The 18,400-nt window shown below is 34.7% G+C and overlaps 1 long non-coding RNA gene across 1 annotated transcript; it reads left to right on the top strand.

The window, feature by feature from the left end:
* Positions 1-399: 399 nt before the first annotated feature.
* LOC123540299 (uncharacterized) lies at positions 400-17,639 on the top strand. Its single transcript, XR_008367920.1, has 5 exons — positions 400-596; positions 2,502-2,859; positions 7,306-7,448; positions 12,134-12,290; positions 13,345-17,639. It is a non-coding gene; the product is annotated as an uncharacterized LOC123540299 (long non-coding RNA).
* The last annotated feature ends 761 nt before the right edge of the window (positions 17,640-18,400 follow it).

Genomic DNA, 18,400 nt, shown 5'->3' on the forward strand with positions numbered 1-18,400 from the left:
ACCCCTATTGATTTTGAGGTCAAAGGTCAAGGTCACATTGACACAGAGTAGTAGTATTTTGTGTACTGTAACAAAATAATTTCTGTTACTTGTGAAATTACTGAATGCCTTAAGGGGGCATTTCGTGTTCTACGAGCTCTTGTCCAACTAAAAGAGTTTATTATAAGAGCAATGAAATGTGATGACTGAAATTATCACTCAGAATTTAGAGTTAACTTACTGTGCTGTGAATGTAGAGCTACTGCTGTACCACACATTTATGCAGCATGTAGATAACAATACCACTGAGAATTGGAATGCAGTAACACTGAATACAGTGGGACATGGTTTAATATAAAATGAGTTAAAGCACAGGATTGAAACCATGTGTGATAACAAAAATTTTGAAATTGTTTCAGAGGATTTTAAAGGAAAATTGGCAGAGGTAAAGAAGACAAATTATGGTGCAAAAAGTAGAAATATCACAAGTTAACAGTCAATAATGGAAGTGACTCCAGCCAGTAACTCAATAAGTCGTGAGCTTGCAAGGTATGTCACAGAAAGGCGGGTTTATGGACCTGCTGCAGATTTACCCAGTCTTGCTTAAACCAGAACTTGTGAGTATTTAGTCAAACATTTAAGGTAATCCATTAGCTCACCTGATTTACTATGTCTCCCCCATAGGTCAGGAATGCTTACTATTTTTGCCTTTGACTCCTGTATGTCCATCCTTCTGCATTAAGTTTGTCCAGTGTTCACAGGTCAAACTGCTAGCCAGATTTTGATGGAACTTCAGAGGAGTGATCAGTAACAAGCGCAGCCATGCATATTGCTAAAAATAGAAAATCTAGTCCGGCTTTCACAGGCCGAAATGCTGGCTGTATTTCAACAAAACATCACAGGAAAGGTCTTAGTTGTACATGTCTCCGCTATGTTCCACTTCGCTGAGCAAAATGGCCGCCAGAGCTAAAAATAAAGAAATCTTGTCCACCTTTCACATTTCAAACTTCTTGCTGTATTTCTATGAAATTTCAAAAAGTGATCATTACCAACCCTAGTTGTGCATATCGCTGGCACATTCTGCTTCACTACACAAAATGGCCACCAGAGCTCAAGTTAGAAAAATCTTGTCCAGCTTCGACAGGTCAAACTGTTAGACAGATTTTGATGAAACTTCACAGGATAGATCAGTACAAAGCCTAGTTGTGCATATTGTCGACATGTTCTGCTTTGCTGCAGAAAATGGCCGCCAAAGCTAAAGGTATCAAAAACACCTTTAATTATATTTTTGTTTTCATTTTATTTTTTAGCAGTATCATTACCATATATTTATAGGGTGCTGTAGTCAGAGTAGGGTAATCACTAATCTGAACTTCCTTTGACACAGTTCGCAATTGTCCTTTAGACTGATTAATTGAAATGCATTTGCATGTTGATAATGGACTCCAATGGAAAATACAAGTAGACAAAACACTTGAAAAATGCAATACACAACTACATTTGCTGCTACGAATCAAACACTATCTTGGTCTAAATACATGGAAACTATTTTACAATGCTTATAATACTTACACACTTGGACTATTGCTGCACAATTTTATAGGGAAAAACTGCACTGATCTCAGAAGTGATTAATTTCCAAAACAGAGCTGCTCAATTAATTCTTGATAAAAGTTTTGACACCTATTCAAGGAACTTAACTGGATGAAATTTGATGACAGAATTAAATATAAAAGGCAATATTTATGTATATATCTATAAATGATGAGACAACACCTGACTAGTTGAAAGAAAAATTTCCAAAAAAAAAAGAGAGTAATAATGAGCTAAAAGTGCCAAAACCTATTGTAGAATTTTTTCGTAAACCTTTTGCCTATTCTGTTCCTTAATATTTTGGGTAATGGGTAGTAGTTTCCTGCTTCTGTGACAATATTTCGAATAGTTGAGCTTGGCTTTCTTAGGCCTAAAAAAAAAAAAATCTCTGTTTCCGGTAACATGCTCAAAAAAATTAGGGTAGGTAGGTTGGAAAATTATTTTTTTTTGGAATTTTTTTTATTAAGGGAGACTTTTTGGAAATTATTTTTGTGTCAAAAAATGAATGTAAATATTCTCCAAGGCCATAAAAACATTTAGGGTCGGGCCAAAAAATTAGAGTAGTTCAGGATACCGGAAACAAACAATTTTTTTTTTTACGCCTTACGGACAGCTCTGGTTTATTATTGTTGTTGGTTTTGGATTATAACTTCACCTCATTTTATATCTTTTTTTCTTAGGCTTGTTTGTTTAAATCCTGAATTGTACATTTTGTATCAATGATATTATATGCTTGATAATGTTTGTTTAATGTTGTGTATATACTGTATATAAACTCAATATGTAGCCCTTGGAAATAAAGTAGTTACTTACTTACTTGAGTATAATGTTGCACTACAAGCTAAATTGTGTGATGCAATAAGGTCACAATTTAGAAATATTATTTGAGCATACAAAAGAAACAGCAATATTTTCTGGTTTATTCAAAGATGATCTACAACATGATTCTACAGCTGCCAATGAACTTCGGTAGAAGAGCTGGAGGGGAATGGGGTGAGCAGATTGCAGTACAGTCAAACCTGTCTATAAAGACCACCCTTGGAAGAGCCAAAATGTGGTCTTTATTGGGAGGTGGTCATTATTCACAGGTTAAAATATATTGTGAATGTTCAAATGGGAAACAAAACATGTGTTCTTTAGAGCCAGATGGTCTCTGTTCAGAGGTGGTCTTTAAAACAGGTTTGACTGTATACACATCAGTGGAAGTGGAACAGGCAGATTTCAATACATACTACATCAGTGGGAAAAGCGCAATGAAGTTCAGCTGTTTCCAGCTTGAAACACATGGTATGATTTGTTTTTAGCTCAACTATTATAAAGTATATGAAGAGCAATCCTACTTGATTCAAACTTAAAACAATTGTTTCATATCATCACCCAGATCATTCAACACAAGATCCATAAATCTGGCATCAATATATTATGAATTATGCCCCATTTTTTTCTTAGAATTTCAGGTCAATTCATGATGCTATTTTTCTCTACCTTAATTATATCACTGAGATAGTTGTTACTTAATTAGGCTTATGATGTGACAAATGGTACATTTTTCTTGCAGATATATTTCATGAATCGTACATAGTAAATGATTTGATGCTGTTCCACTTGAAAGCCCGCCTGCTTAGCTCAGTAGAGAGAGCATAGATATACAGATGGATTACAGGGTTGCGAGTTTGATACCTGGGTGGTGCATATGTTGTCTGTGATGATTTGATAAAAGACACTGTGTCTGAAATCATTCATCCTCCACCGCTGATTCATTTGGAGAAGTTGGCAGTTACTTGCGGAGAACAGGTTTGTACTGGTACAGAATCCAGGAAAACTGGTTAGATTAACTGGCTGCCAAGCAACTGAAATATTGTTGAAAAAATGGTGTTAATCCCAAACAAACTCGCACTCAATCTTTATTACTAAATACATCGCAGGAGTGTAGGAGTCTTTAAGGTAGCTCTGCACATTTGAATAATCTGAGGTGATGGTGTAAAGTCATTAAAGAATAAAGACTAGATAATTATGGAAATGAAAATCCTTCAAAAAATTGGCAGCAGTATGTATGTAAATCTGTTACAATGGACTAGATATGGAAATGAAAATCATTTAATAAATTGATAGCAGTATGTATGTAAATCTATTACAGTGGCAAGTTTACTTTCCTTCTAAAGTTAAAATACCATTTTAAGGACGCTCGCTATATAGATTCGTATTTTTTATGCCCCCACTTTGTGGTGGTAGGGGAGGGGCATATAGATTTGCTCTTGTCCGTCCGTCCTTCCGAGAAAGTTGTGTCGCGCCTAACTCCAAAAGTATTTGACGTAGAGCCACTAAACTTTACAGGAATGTTGAAAACCACTGGACAGAATTACACCAAACTTCACAGGGGTGATTCTTGGGCGGCCCCCTTTCAAAATTGTTCAAAGAATTCCATACAGAACTCTGGTTGCCATGGCAACCGAAAGGAAAAACTTTAAAAATCTTCTTCTCAAAAACCAGAAGCCCTAGAGCTTAGTGGACCTCTACCAAGTTTGTTCAAATCATGACCCCGGGGTCAAAATTGACCCCACCCCAGGGGTCACTTGATTTTACATAGGAAAATCTTAAAAAATCTTCTTCTCAAAAACCAGAAGCCCTAGAGCTTAGATATTTTACATGTAGCATGCCTAGTGGACCTCTACTAAAGTTGTTCAAATCATGACCTTGGGGTCAATTTTGACCTCGCCCCAGGGGTCACTTGATTTTACATAGGAAAATCTTCAATTTTTTTTAAAAACAAACCAGAAGGCCAAGAGCTTAGATATTTGACATGTAGCATTGCCTAGTGGCCTCTACAAAATTTGTTCAATTCATGACCACCCCCCCCCCCCCCCCCAGGGGTCACTTGATTTTACATAGGAAAATCTTCAAAAATTTTCTAAAAATAAATCAAAAGACCTAGAGCTTACGTATTTCACATGTAGCGTTGCCTAGTGGACCTCTATAAATATGTTTAAATCATGACACCCGGGGTCAAAATTGACCTCACCCCAGGGGTCACTTGATTTTATTTTTCTTTTTGGTTAAATTTCTTCAATTTCTTGTCCTTAATTGCAATGATAACAGGTGAGTGATATAGGGCCATTATAGCCCTTTTGTTTTTTCCTCTGGAGGTTTAATATTTGGCATGTGTCATGAGGACTTTTTACCATAATTGTCAAAATTAATGCCCAAAGGTCATAAATGGCACACCCCTGTGTATGACATGTACTTACTGAAGGTTTATGTATAAAAAACGTCAGATTTTTGTGGGGTGGGGGCATATAGATTTGGTCTTGTCCGTGCATCCGTCCGCCCATCCGAAGTTCGTGACACGCCTAGCTCAAAAAGTATTTGATATAAATTCATGAAACCTTGCATGAGTCTTTATCATGATATGAACTTGCGCACCTCCTATTTTTCGTCTGGCTCCGCCCCCTATTTTTAGAGTTATGATCCCTGAAATAGTCAAAAATGCACATTATCACTTTGTGACGCGCCTAGCTCAAAAACTATTTGATATAGATTCATGAAACCTTGCATGTATATTAATCATGATATGAACTTGCGCACCTCCTATTTTTCATCTGACTCCGCCCACTATTTTTAGAGTTATGGCCCCTGAAATAGTCAAAAATGCATATTTTCACCTTGTGACACGCCTAGCTCAAAAAGTATTTGATATAGATTCATGAAACCTTGCATGTGTATTAATCATGAAATGAACTTGCGCACCTCCTATTTTTCATTTGGGTCCGCCCCATATTTTCAGAGCTCAAAAAGAATATGAACTTGCACACCTCCTATTTTTCATTTGGCTCTGCCCCCTATTTTTTGAGTTATGGCCCCTGAAATAGTCAAAAATGCATATTTTCACCTTGTGACACGCCTAGCTCAAAAAGTATTTGATATAGATTCATGAAACCTTGCATGTGTATTAATCATGATAAGAACTTGCGCACCTCCTATTTTTCTTTGGGTCTGCCCCCTATTTTTTGAGTTATGGCCCCTGAAATAGTCATAAATTGATGAAACCTTGCATGAGTCTATATCAAGATATGAACTTGCGTACCTCCTATTTTTCGTCTGGCTATGCCCCCTATTTTTAGAGTTATGGCCCCTTAAATAGTCAAAAATGCACATTTTCACCTTGTGACGCGCTTAGCTCAAAAAGTATTTAATATAAATGGTTGAAAACTTGCATAAGTCTTTATCGTGATATAAACTTGCTCACCTCTAATGTTTTGGCTGGTTCTACCCCTATTTTTAAAGTTATGGCCCCTGAAATAGTAAAAAAAATGCACTTTTTCACCTAATTATGTGCCTAGCTCAAAAAGTATTAGATGTAAATTCAGGAAACCTTGCAGGAGTCTTTATCATGATGTGGCCTTGCACTCTTGGCATTCTTCTTGAGAATCTTACTCTTATTACAGAGTTATGGCCCTTGAAATAGCTAGAATAGTGGATTTTTTGTTTGTGATGCTCAAATCTCAAAAAGTATAGGGCTAGAATAACGAACCCTTTTCATAAAATGTTTGTTGAGGCTATACCCCATTAAGACTGCAAACATTTGAATTATTGCCCCTTATTTGTGACTAATGTACCAGTGGGGGGGGGGGGGGGGGGCACACCCTGTGTCCTACAGACACATTCTAGTTTTCTCTGGATCCATAAGTAGTTGTTCAAATTATTGCCCTAAGTTCAAAAAAGTGTGTGACATGTATATAATATAGGCTAACATAGAAGAAATTACATAAACACACTTGAAGCCTTGTACACAGGTGAGCATTTTAGGGTCAGTGACCCTCTTGCCTAAATTTATTCTGAATGTAATGAGACTTTGAGGGGAAAAAATCAAACAACACCAAATCATAGAAGGAAAGAGTTGTTTCAAATGAGTCACACTTTAAGTCAAACATATCTCATCCGAAACTTCTCCAAACTTGAACAAAATGTGTTTGACCATGAGATTTCAGCCAAGTTCGATAACTGGCCAAATCGGGTCATGCATTTTAGAGTTACGGCCCTTGAATTACCTAAAAAATGGCTGTTTTGCTCTTGTCTGCACTGTTTAGTAACATTTCTTATCCGATCTTCACCAAATTTGAACAAAATGTGTTTGACCATAAGACTTTGGACAAGTACGATAATGAGCCAAATCGGTCCAGGCATTTTGCAGTTGTGGCCCTTGAATTGTAGTGAGTAAACAGTATAAAAAGACTGGCTTGCTATCTGATGATTAGGCAGTTGTGGGAGACATTTGCTTTTCTCAAAAGCAGCTCTAGTATAAACATGAATTCCAGAAGAGGACTGCCCAAAGGGGTCCCACTTCCAGACAGTCAAACACCTATAAAAACTCACCATTTTCAAAAAAACTGTTACATAATTATGTTTGTTTTGATGCAATTGTTTATTTTTATTTCTTTACATATGGCATTCATTTTCAAAGGGGGACAAGTTTTTTATAATATATTAAGTATCCATCACATGAGACAGTAGCAGAACATTTAATGGTGAGGTAAAATATTGGTAAAGATGTTGTTCATTTATCAGATATTTCTGTGTTTTGATGATATACATATGCGCATGTTCTCCTAAACCTTAAATATGATGAAATACTAGCATGTTTATTAGTGTATTATATGTTTATTTTGATGGAATGCATTTTACAAGCTACATATTTGTATTTTGCAGTGTGTATGTACATAATTTTTTTTTCTTCAGAGGTTGAAGTTGCAAGTAGAGACTGACAATGACTGGACAGAAAATGATGATGGTGAAGAACTATAGAAAACTGTGGAAAACTTTTAATAGTGGCCATCAACAAGCAGTCATTGATCCAGTATTCCAGCCAATGTATCCGTCTTGTAGGTAGCAAAATGATTAAGATACTGCTTGTCAAATTGTTTTGTTAGGCTGCTGTTTCAGAATTTAATTTTTTCACATTAGCCATTTATACCCTGCTAAATTTCTATAATGAACTTGTGCATATTTCAATTTGGACAGTACCATTCATTATCTTTTGAAAGGGTTGCATACCAAAAGGATACCGACTGAATGGCAAATAGTGCAGATCATGATCAGACTGCATGGATGTGCAGGCTGTCATTATCTACACTGGTCACTAAGGTAGAATCATTTGTGCCTGAGCATGGTATGTGTTAAAATTGTAACATTATTAAATCTAATGCCAGCTTGCACATTTTTTGAAGACGGGAATAAATTCTTTGTTAAGTTTAAAAGAAAATTGTAGCATGTGTAAATGTTGAGTTCTGTTCCACAGGGCTAGAGGGTGTGGACAGTAGCACTCACAGTGTAGACTCAGAGTCTGCAACATTTCAATTTGTGTCAAGATGCAAGACCAGTGTTTTTCTACTTTTCTATTTTATTAGCTCGACTATTCGAAGAATAGTCTAGCTATTCTACTCATCCTGGCGTCGGCGTCACACCTTGGTTAAGTATTTGCATGCAAGTACATACAGCTATCATTTAAAGGCATACCGTATAGCTTTGAAAGTTATTTATTCTTTTTTTAGGTCAATTACCAACCTCACTGGGTCAAGTTCCATAACTCTAACATGTATTTTGAGCAAATTATGCCCCCTTTTGGACTTGGAAAATTCTGGTTAAAGTTTTACATGCAAGTTACTATCTCCAAAACTAATGCAGATATTGAATTGAAACTTCAGATGTGTCTTTGGGGTTTTAAAACTAGTTGATAGCACCAAGTTCCATAACTCTGACCTTTATTTTGTCCATATTTTGCCCCATTTTGGACTTAGAAAATTCTGGTTAAAGATTTGCATGCAAGTACATACAGCTATTACTAAAAGGCATATAGATTTGAAACTTATTTTTTCTTTTTCTAGATCAATTGCCTACCTCACTTGGTCAAGTCCCATAACTTTGACATGTATTTTGGCCAAATTATGCCCCCTTTTGGACTTAGAAAATCCTGGTTAAAGTTTTACATGCAAGTTACTATCTCCAACACTAATGCAGATATTAAATTGAAACTTCACATGTGTCTTTTGGGTTATAAGACTAGTTGATAGAATCAAGTTCCATAACTCTGACATGTATTTTGGGCAAATTATGCCCCATTTTGGACTTAGAAAATCCTGGTTAAAGTTTTGCGTGCAAGTACATACAGCTATTACCAAAAGGCATATAGCTTTGAAACTTATTTATTCTTTTTCTGGGTCAATTACCAACCTCACTGGTTCAAGTCCCATAACTCTGACATGTATTTTGGGCAAATTATGCCCCCTTTTTTACTATCTCCAAAACAAATGCATATATTAATTGAAACTTAACATGTTTCTTCGGGGTTATAAAACTAGTTGATGGCATCAAGTCCCATAACTCTGATAAGCATTTTGGTCAAATTATGTTCCCTTTCGAACTTAAAACTCTCTTGATATTTAACATTTTGGGTAATAATTTCCTGCTTCTGTGACAATATTTCAAATAGTTGAGCTTGGCTGTCTTACGAACAGCTCTTGTTAATCCCCTGCCACAAGTGGTGAGGGGTTGTAGGAATGGTCTCTGTCCGTCCGTCCTTCTGTCCATAACACTTTCATGTCCGCTCCATATCTCCTAAACCCCTTAAAGGATTTTCACAAAACTTGGGTCAAATGATCACCTCATCAAGACAATGTGCAGAACCTATGAGTCAGCCTTGTCCGGTCAAGGTCATGATCACAACTCGAGGTCAAAGGTTTGAGCCTTCTATTTTGTGTCCACTCTAAATTTCCTAAACCCCTTGAAGGAATTTTATAAAACTTTGGTCAAATGATCACCTCATCAGGGTAATGTGCAGAACTCATTAGTCAGCCATGCCGGGTTAAGGTCACAACTTAGGGTCAAAGGTTTGAGCATTCCATTTTGTGTCCACTCAATATCTCATAAACCCCTTGCAGTATTTTCATCAAACTTTGGTCAAATGATTACCTCATCAAGGCAATGTGCAAAAATCATGAGTAAGGCATGCCGGCTCAAGGTCAAGGTCACAACTTAAGGTCAAAGGTTTGAGCCTTACATTTTGTCTCTGCTCTGTATCTCCTAATTCCCTTGAAGGATTCATTTAAAACTTGGATCAAATGATCCCCTCATTAAGACAATGTGCAAAACTTTTGAGTCAGCCATGCTAGCTCAAGGTCAAGGTCAGAGCTAAAGGTCAAATGTTTGAGCCTTCCATTTTGTGTCTACTCTGTATCTCTTAAAGCCCTTGAAAGAATTTTATAAAAGTTGGGTCAAATGGTCACCTCATCAAAACGATGTGCATAACTTGTGAGTCAGCCATGCCGGCTCAAGGTCAAGGTCATAACTTAAGGTCAAGGTTTGAGCCTTCCATTTTGTGTCCACTCTGTATCTCCTAAACCCCTTAAAGGATTTTCATCAAACTGGGGTTAAATGATCACCTCATTAAGAACTAAAGAGTCAGTCATGTCAACTCAAGGTCAAGGTCACAACTCAAGGTCAAAGGTTTGAGCTCTGTAATTCCTAAACCCCTTGAAGGATTTTTATGAAACTTGGGTCTAATGATCACCTCGTCAAGACGTTGTGCAGAATTCATGAGCCAGCCATGTCAGTTCAAGGTCAAGGTCACAGCTAAATGTCAAAGGTTTACCCTTTTACTATCTATAGCAAATTGGCGGGGATCTAGCTGTCTTTCTGACTGCCTTGTTAAAGTTTTTAACATTCAGTTTATGTCGGAAACTTGTTAGTTACATGCTCATATTCAGAGTTCAAGGTGGTCAGTCACATTTGAGCAACATTTTATGGTATTTTACATTTTTCATATATTCTGTTGGAGATTTATTCTAGGAATAAGAAGACCTATTACATAGACATAGATCCCTATTGGAAATATATATTTTATTACTTTTTGTGAAAATTTGTAATTACCTCCTTTTTTAGCTCGACTATTCGAAGAATAAGTAGAGCTATCCTACTCACCACGGCGTCGGCGTCGGTGTCGGCGTCGGCGTCACACCTTGGGTTAAGTTTTTCGTACCAGTCCACATTTTGACAAAGTCTTTTGAGATAAAGCTTTGAAACTTTCAACACTTGTTTACCATCATCATGGCCAGTTATAGGCAAGAGCACATAACTCAGTCAAGGATTTTGGCTGAATTATGGCCCCTTTTGACTTAGAAATCATGGTTAAGTTTTTCGTACCAGTTCATATTTTGACAAAGTCTTTTAAGATAAAGCTTTGAAACTTTCAACACCTGTTTACCATCACCATGTCCAGTTATAGGCAAGAGTACATAACTCCATCAAAGATTTTGGCTGAATTATGGCCACTTTTGTCTTAGAAATCATGGTTAAGTTTTTCGTACCAGTTCATATTTTGACAAAGTCTTTTAAGATAAAGCTTTGAAACTTTCAATACTTGTTTACCATCACCATGTCCAGTTATAGGCAAGAGTACATAACTCCATCAAGGATTTTGGCAGAATTATGGCCCTTTTTGACTTAGAAATCTGGGTTAATATTTCGTACCAGTTCATATTTTGACAAAGTCTTTTGAGATAAAGCTTTGAAACTTTCAACACCTGTTTACCATCACCATGTCCAGTTATAGGCAAGAGTACATAACTCCATCAAGGATTTTGGCTGAATTATGGCCCATTTTGACTTAGAAATCTTTGTTAAGTTTTTCGTACCAGTTCATATTTTTTGTAAAGTGTTTGACATATGGCTTTGAAACTTTTATCACTTGTTTAGTATAATAGTCTCTATCTGTAGGAAAGAGAACATAACTCTGTCATCGATTTTGGCTGAATTATGGTCCTTTTTGGATTTTGAAATTGGTTCTGTTTTCATACAAGTCCATGTTTTGTCAAAACTATTTGACATATGGCTTTTAAACTTTGAACACTTGTTTATCATTATGATTTCCATCTGTAGGCAAGAGTACATAACTATTTTGACTGAATTATGGCCCTTTTTGGACTTTGAAATTGGCTCATATATTGCCATTTAGTGCAAGACTTATCGAAATCAAAGTAATACAGGAACATTGTTTGTCTAATCTATTTATTCCTTTTGTCTGAATATCCGTGGAAATATTTTGACCCCATTCTTCAATCAATTCTTCGAATAGTCGAGCGCGCTGTCATCAGACAGCTCTTGTATATAAAAGCATTTAAAAAGTCATTTATTTTGTTTGATTTCAACATAATTTCTAGTCTTGCACAACCAAGATAGACAAATTGTGGTAATAATTGTGCTTATATTCATATGATTCCTTAGGAAAAAATGTTTAATCTAACTTACATTAAAATAATGCTATCTTGGTTGGGCAACCAGGATAAGGAAATCAAATTTTACGAATACTTCCAGTGGCAAGGTGATGTGTATTAAGAACTGTCTGAACTCAAATAAGTATAAATGATCACCAGATAAAGTTTTGAATGAATTCATTAATTGACCAAAATCTGATTAACCACCTTTAAGTGTAACAGATGGCCATTGTAGAGCTGAAATACTAATGAAAAAGTTGTACAACACCAATCAACAACAGACTAATTCATGTTTACAGCACACAAGAAGCAATACCAGGAAATATGTGACATTCATCAGCCAGGTAGTCATTTACTCCAAGTGGCAAAGTTAGAGACCCATACCCATTCTTGGAAAAGGAGTGGATTGTTTTGTGCTGCGGACACCACAGAATAGTGGATTTGAAAGTTTAACTTGTAGGTATCATGTTTGTATTGTTACCTATTAAATCGCTATATATGTTAGCAAGTGCATTTATTAGCTAAGCTATTCAAAGAAAAGGCACAGCTATTGGACACAGCCATTTGACTGCAGAGAATGTTCACTTTTGCCCAAAAATAGCCTAAAAACTGAAAGTCTCAAAATGAAGTGAAGAACAAGTTTTCTTTCATCAAGAAGTATTGTTTTATCAAACTGCATAAAATATTTAACAATTCATTGTCAAAGAAAATACCTAACATAAATATAAATACTTTTAACATTAAGGGTAAGGGAAATCTTCAGTTCTTAACCAAATTTTTAAACAAATCTGAAATTTTCATTATGAGCACAGCTATCGACCATAAATAAAAAAAAAAATGACCATAAATTCTGTTAAAGAAGCTGGACCTAAAAATATTTTTGTGGTGCTGGAGTGTGCTCACTAATAAAAACATGCCCAATGTGACCTAAATATGGCAGCAAAAATGTCTTGAACAGAATAATAAAATTGTTTACAAAAAAAACTAAATTCATTATAGTAGATAAACATTCTGGTAGCAAAAAGTGTATATTTGTTGTAATTGTAACCAATTTGAAAATTTTACAAATTGTGTAGGCCATATAAGGCTTAAGTGAACTTTGTCCTTTGTTAAAGCAAGCAACTTCACTCAAGTGGGCGATTTAGGGTCATCATGGCCCTCTCGTTTTCATCCATTATGGTATCAAGTGAATGGATATGCAATATGCATTTGCCATAGTCAATGCTTCTAGGGCTTATACTACCGGTATAGCCATTTGTGTAGCATTGCATTTGGGGGAAGAAAACATTGAATATTTTGTTTCATACTAAGCTTTGTATACATGTAATTGATTTTCGTTTGATGGAAATTCATTGGTTTTCAACAATTTAAAGAAATAAAACTTGCTTATGCTTTTAAAGATTTGTCTGTTTTGAATTTTATACATTTTGTCTAAGTGCTTGTCGGTTTTGCACATAGTTTATTTTAGAGTGATCGATATACAGTAAATTGAGATATTTCTTTTATATAGTTCAATATGGGAAGATGTCACACAAAGCCGCATACCACAACATATCGCTGTAGCACAGATATCTATGTCACACCTAAAAGGGAAATTTCACCAGAGGCACATAGGATCACCAGGATTTCATGCAATATTCAGACACAATGATGGTAAAAAGCACGATAGTCCAACACATCTGTACCTGGAATTAAGTTGACTGTAGAGAAATTGTGTACTTGACTTGAAAAGATCTTACAGTGATTTTAGTAGCCTGTTATAGAAGACAATTTGATTTTCCAGTTCTTGTCTCAGCTCTGCTGTGCACAAGTATAACTAGGACATTATTCAGCTGAGTTTCTTCTAAAAAGTATTTACCAGTGTTCAAGAAACTACCCTAGACAGTCATACTTGCTATGACTTGTGACTTGGTATCCGGTATAATGCCTATAACTGACAGACAAATTTATTATGAAAAGCTGGGAAGGCCTGCCAAGGGTTTTCATATGTTAAAGAAAAATTTCAAGCAATGATGTATACTGATGATAAATTTGGTGCAATAATGTTCATTATGTTAAGAAGAATCTGACAGATGTTATTAGAAATTCGAATTGTGTTATTTTACTCTATATTTAAGAAAATTGATATATTAAAACTTGTAAATTTTATCATTTGTTAAGATGTTACATTATAGCTTGAAGCCTTAATGCACTCTTTCTACAATCTGCCTGAAGAAACACTTCAATTGTTTTTGTGTATTAGTTTTTTTAGCCATTTCCTGGATTAAAAATACACAAACTTCTAGCTCAAGACTTCCTAAGGTTTGACAAGTAACTTTCTTTGATTTTGCTCAAGTTTGTTAATTATTGTTAAAATACTCTTGTTCAAAATTTTAAAAGGTGCAAAACCTTTAGCCTGCTTGTAGTAATTGATTCTGCCTTTGCGACCAGTGCAGACCAAGATCAGCCTGTACATCTGTGTAGTCTGATCATCAGGTCAGCTTGCTATTCAGTAAGTAAATTTTTAGTGATAACCACTTCAGATAATAAATGGTACTGCCAAATTTGAATGATAAGATCAGTCCATTTCAGAAATTTAGCAGGTTAAAGGTTAAATAATATCCTTCAGCAACAGATGTTATCTTTAAATAGTAAAGTAAGGAGAAGACAACCTTTACTGTAAGCTAATATAGCTTTCTGTCCAATGCCTGAAATGTTTTTTGAAATATTTCATGACTTTCTGAATAATAACGTTTAAATTAAAATTATATAAGTACATAAACCCCAAACTTTTAAGGAGCAAGAAGACAAAATTTCAACTTTTGTATAAAATTAACTTTGTGATATTTTTCTTAGTGATAAGTTTCTCAGTGATAACTAGACATTTAATTTTATATCTGTGTAGATTTTTGTACAGTTAATTCAGGTGTATACAAGACAATAATTAGAAAGATTTTTTTATGTTTTAAGCTTAACCTAATTATTTATGTTAGAGAAAAATGTTAAATTTTAATTACTTTATAAGTATATGTGTAAATCCTATTTCATTATTCAGGGCGGCGTCGAGTATATGGGATACACTAGCTTTTATTTCGGACCCTGTAAAGATGGTAATGAATAGTTTTGGAGTGATAAATTGAATACAGTGAATAGTTTGTAAAAGGATCAACGATATTGCACAATACATTTTAGTAAATAAACAAAAAAATGGCAAAAAGAAAACATAAAAAATGTATGTAATGCAACTTATTATGTGATTTAAAACAATGCTATCTGTCTTTCCTCTCCTTATTTGTAGAGCAGAACATATTTTTTAGTTTTCAACTGTCCGTCCGTCCGTTCGTTAGTTCATTCGTTAGTCACAACGTTAACTTTTTGCATGAAAGCACTTTACTCGCGAACCACTGCACCCAGGACCTTCAAACTTCACATGCTGATAGTATTTATTGAGTACACCACCCCTACTGACTTTGGGGTCACCAGGTCAAAGGTGCTGCGGGGGCATTTGTCACCATTAGTGACAGCTCTTGTTTTATTTACAATTTTGTCAAAAATGTTGATCCGATTTATTGATAAGGGAGGTTACTCTGTATGTCAAGTTTTCTATTTCTATTCTTAGCATGACCTACTTTCCTATCTCGTTTTCTATAACACTCCGCAGATATACCATACTGCAACGCATGAATAGCCTTGACAAGGGAGCGTTTGTGTATTTTACAATAATCTTGCAGTAAACTTCGAAGAGAATATTAAAAAAAATTATGGAAAATTACAATTTGCCTGCATAAAAATTCCTTGAAAAAAAACAACGTATTTACAAAGTAAATAAAGGAATCAATAAGCATAGATAGATCTATGTTAAAATGAACGAAGGAAGTGCCGCTGTTAACTTATTTTTAACCTTTTGTCTTATTTTCTTTGTTGATAGGTACAGTGATGTAATTTCAGAATGCGCACATTTTTGTAAATTCCTATTTCTATTTGTTTTTTTTTTGTTTGTTTGGTTTTTTATTCTTTTTTCTTTCTTTTTTTTTTGCTTATGTGTCATATAGATCTACTCATTGTTTACAGATATACACTGTCAACTAAGGTATGCAGTAGGCTAAAGAGCATTTGGCAGAATTTGTCAGTGACAAGTTAATACTTCTTTAACTGTGGTTAGATCGAAATATCAAAAGTCATGGGACCATAACTTATCAAAGCATCAGTGACTTTAAAATAGAATTCCTTGTTGAATTTATATGTTCAGTGATCTTATATGACTAGTCAGTTGCTCTGGTTTTATTATATCTTGTTACTTGCATCTTTTTTTTTTCTTTTTTCTTTTTAATTTAATAGATAGTTTTTGTTAAAAAAACAAAAACAAAAAAAAACAACATTTTCATTGAAATATTTTCTACACTTTGGCAGTGGGTTATTATGCTTGCTAAATTTCTTGTAATATTAGATTTGAATCTAGACACTGACATACTCCTAGTAACCTTACAGTTCAACGAGGACTTCAAGTTTATTGTTCTTCCGAAAAAAAATGAATTCTATGATATTCGAAAGTATATTAAGAAAGATTAATGCTTTGTGGATAGGGGAAATATAGAGATTATTTATGTTATATCATTCTTTTCTTGGACAAAATTTTTGGTTGTTTTTGGCAACGGAAACAGTAAATTGCTGTGTATAATCTGCATTCTGAAATCTATAATGTAGGTGACTAAGGTCCATAAAACTTCATCAGTAAATAGAAAACACTCATTACATTACATGATAATAAAAATAATGGTTTCTGTGAACCACAACTTTGAAATTATTTCAACATTTCCTCATTTCACAACACACTGCATTTCTGTGAAACTTCATACACACGCTCCTGCATATAAGAATTTTCACAGGAGGTGACCTTAGTTAGTGAAATAATTACTTTAATTTTGTATGTAAAGGGACCACCTACTTGCAATGTTAATGTCATTGCAGGTAGATCGAGGATTTGTATTGCATGGTAAAACTTTTCTATCATGTTCATTCTTCATGTTTTAAACAGTTTATAACATAATTGTTTTATGTGCTAATGTTGATAACTTGTAGCCAGTCAGACTAATAAAGAAATGAGTAGGTGATTTCTTATATTGCAATAAATGTACTTCAGACACAACACTTGCGGCGTCTTTGATGCTTGCATCAATGAATTTCCTTGTACTTACATATTATTGAAAGCTGAGGGACTCCATTGGAAATAAGTGACCTGTTACTTTCATGGTTTATCCCAAGCAGAAAGATCATTTTTTCCTGATATTTATGTACATGTATTAGCTTGATTACACGTGTAAAGTACAAACAAAATTATAAGGGTTTACTGCATATTAATTAATTCTAATATTTTTGATTTCTGTACCACTTTGTATTTTTGTTATAATTGGATCTTATGCCTGAATAAAATTGAATTGAATTGAACTGAATTAGATTTTAAACTGAAACTGAATGTAACTGAAATGAATTTTAAACTGAACTGAACTGAATTCTAAACTGAACTAAACTGAAACTGAACTGAACTGAACTGAACTGAACTGAACTGAATATTTATTAGCTGGGTAAAAAACTACAGTACATCTTGCAAAAAGAGACCACCAGAGGGAAGGAAAAAACATGTTCTATTTATGCAACATATTTTGTTCTTTGATAACATAAAAAAGGGAACTGAAAAAGTGATCTTTTAATGCAATAGTCTATAAATCAAATGTACTTGATGAAACTTATTATGCTTTTGTGCTGCAAATTTTGTAATGTAGTTTTGTTGTGTCTATGATGATTTCTCTAAATAAACTTGAAACATTATTTCTCTTATTTATTACAATATTTACAGTTGAAAGATGCATATTAGTTCAAATAAAAAAAGAGGAGATTTGTGTGCCATTCACCAATTCATTTTTAGCTCATCTGATTTTTTGAAAAAAAAAAAGATGAGTTATTGTCATCACTTTAGCGTTACCAGCGTCAGCGTCGGCGTTGCCTGGTTATGTTTTATGTTTAGGTCAGCTTTTCTCCTAAACTATCAAAGCTATTGCTTTGAAACTTGGAACACTTGTTCACCATCATAAGCTGACCCTGTACATAACTCCATCCTGCTTTTTGCAAGATTTATGGCCCCTTTTGTACTTAGAAAATATCAGATTTCTTGGTTAAGTTTTATGTTTAGGTCAACTTTTCTCCTGAACTATCAAAGCTATTGCTTTGAAACTTGCAACACTTGCTCTCCATCATAAGCTGACCCTGTACAGCAAGCAACATAACTCCATCATGCATTTTGCAATAATTTTTACCACTTTTGGACTTAGAAAATCATTTTCTTGGTTGAGTATTATGTTTTAAGTCAACTTTTCTCATAAACTATCAAAGCTATTGCTTTAAAACTTGCAACAGTTTGTCACCATAATAAGCGGAGGCTGTACTTCAAGAAACATAACTCTATCCTGCTTTTTGCAAGAATGATGGCCCTTTTTAGACTTAGAAAATCATGGGTAGGACAATATTTCTATTATACAAAAAAAATCAGCTGAGCATCAGCACCCGCAAGGCAGTGCTCTTGTTTTATCCCA

The sequence above is a fragment of the Mercenaria mercenaria genome, chromosome 16 (genome assembly GCF_021730395.1).
Source record: "Mercenaria mercenaria strain notata chromosome 16, MADL_Memer_1, whole genome shotgun sequence".
Taxonomy (NCBI): domain Eukaryota; kingdom Metazoa; phylum Mollusca; class Bivalvia; order Venerida; family Veneridae; genus Mercenaria; species Mercenaria mercenaria.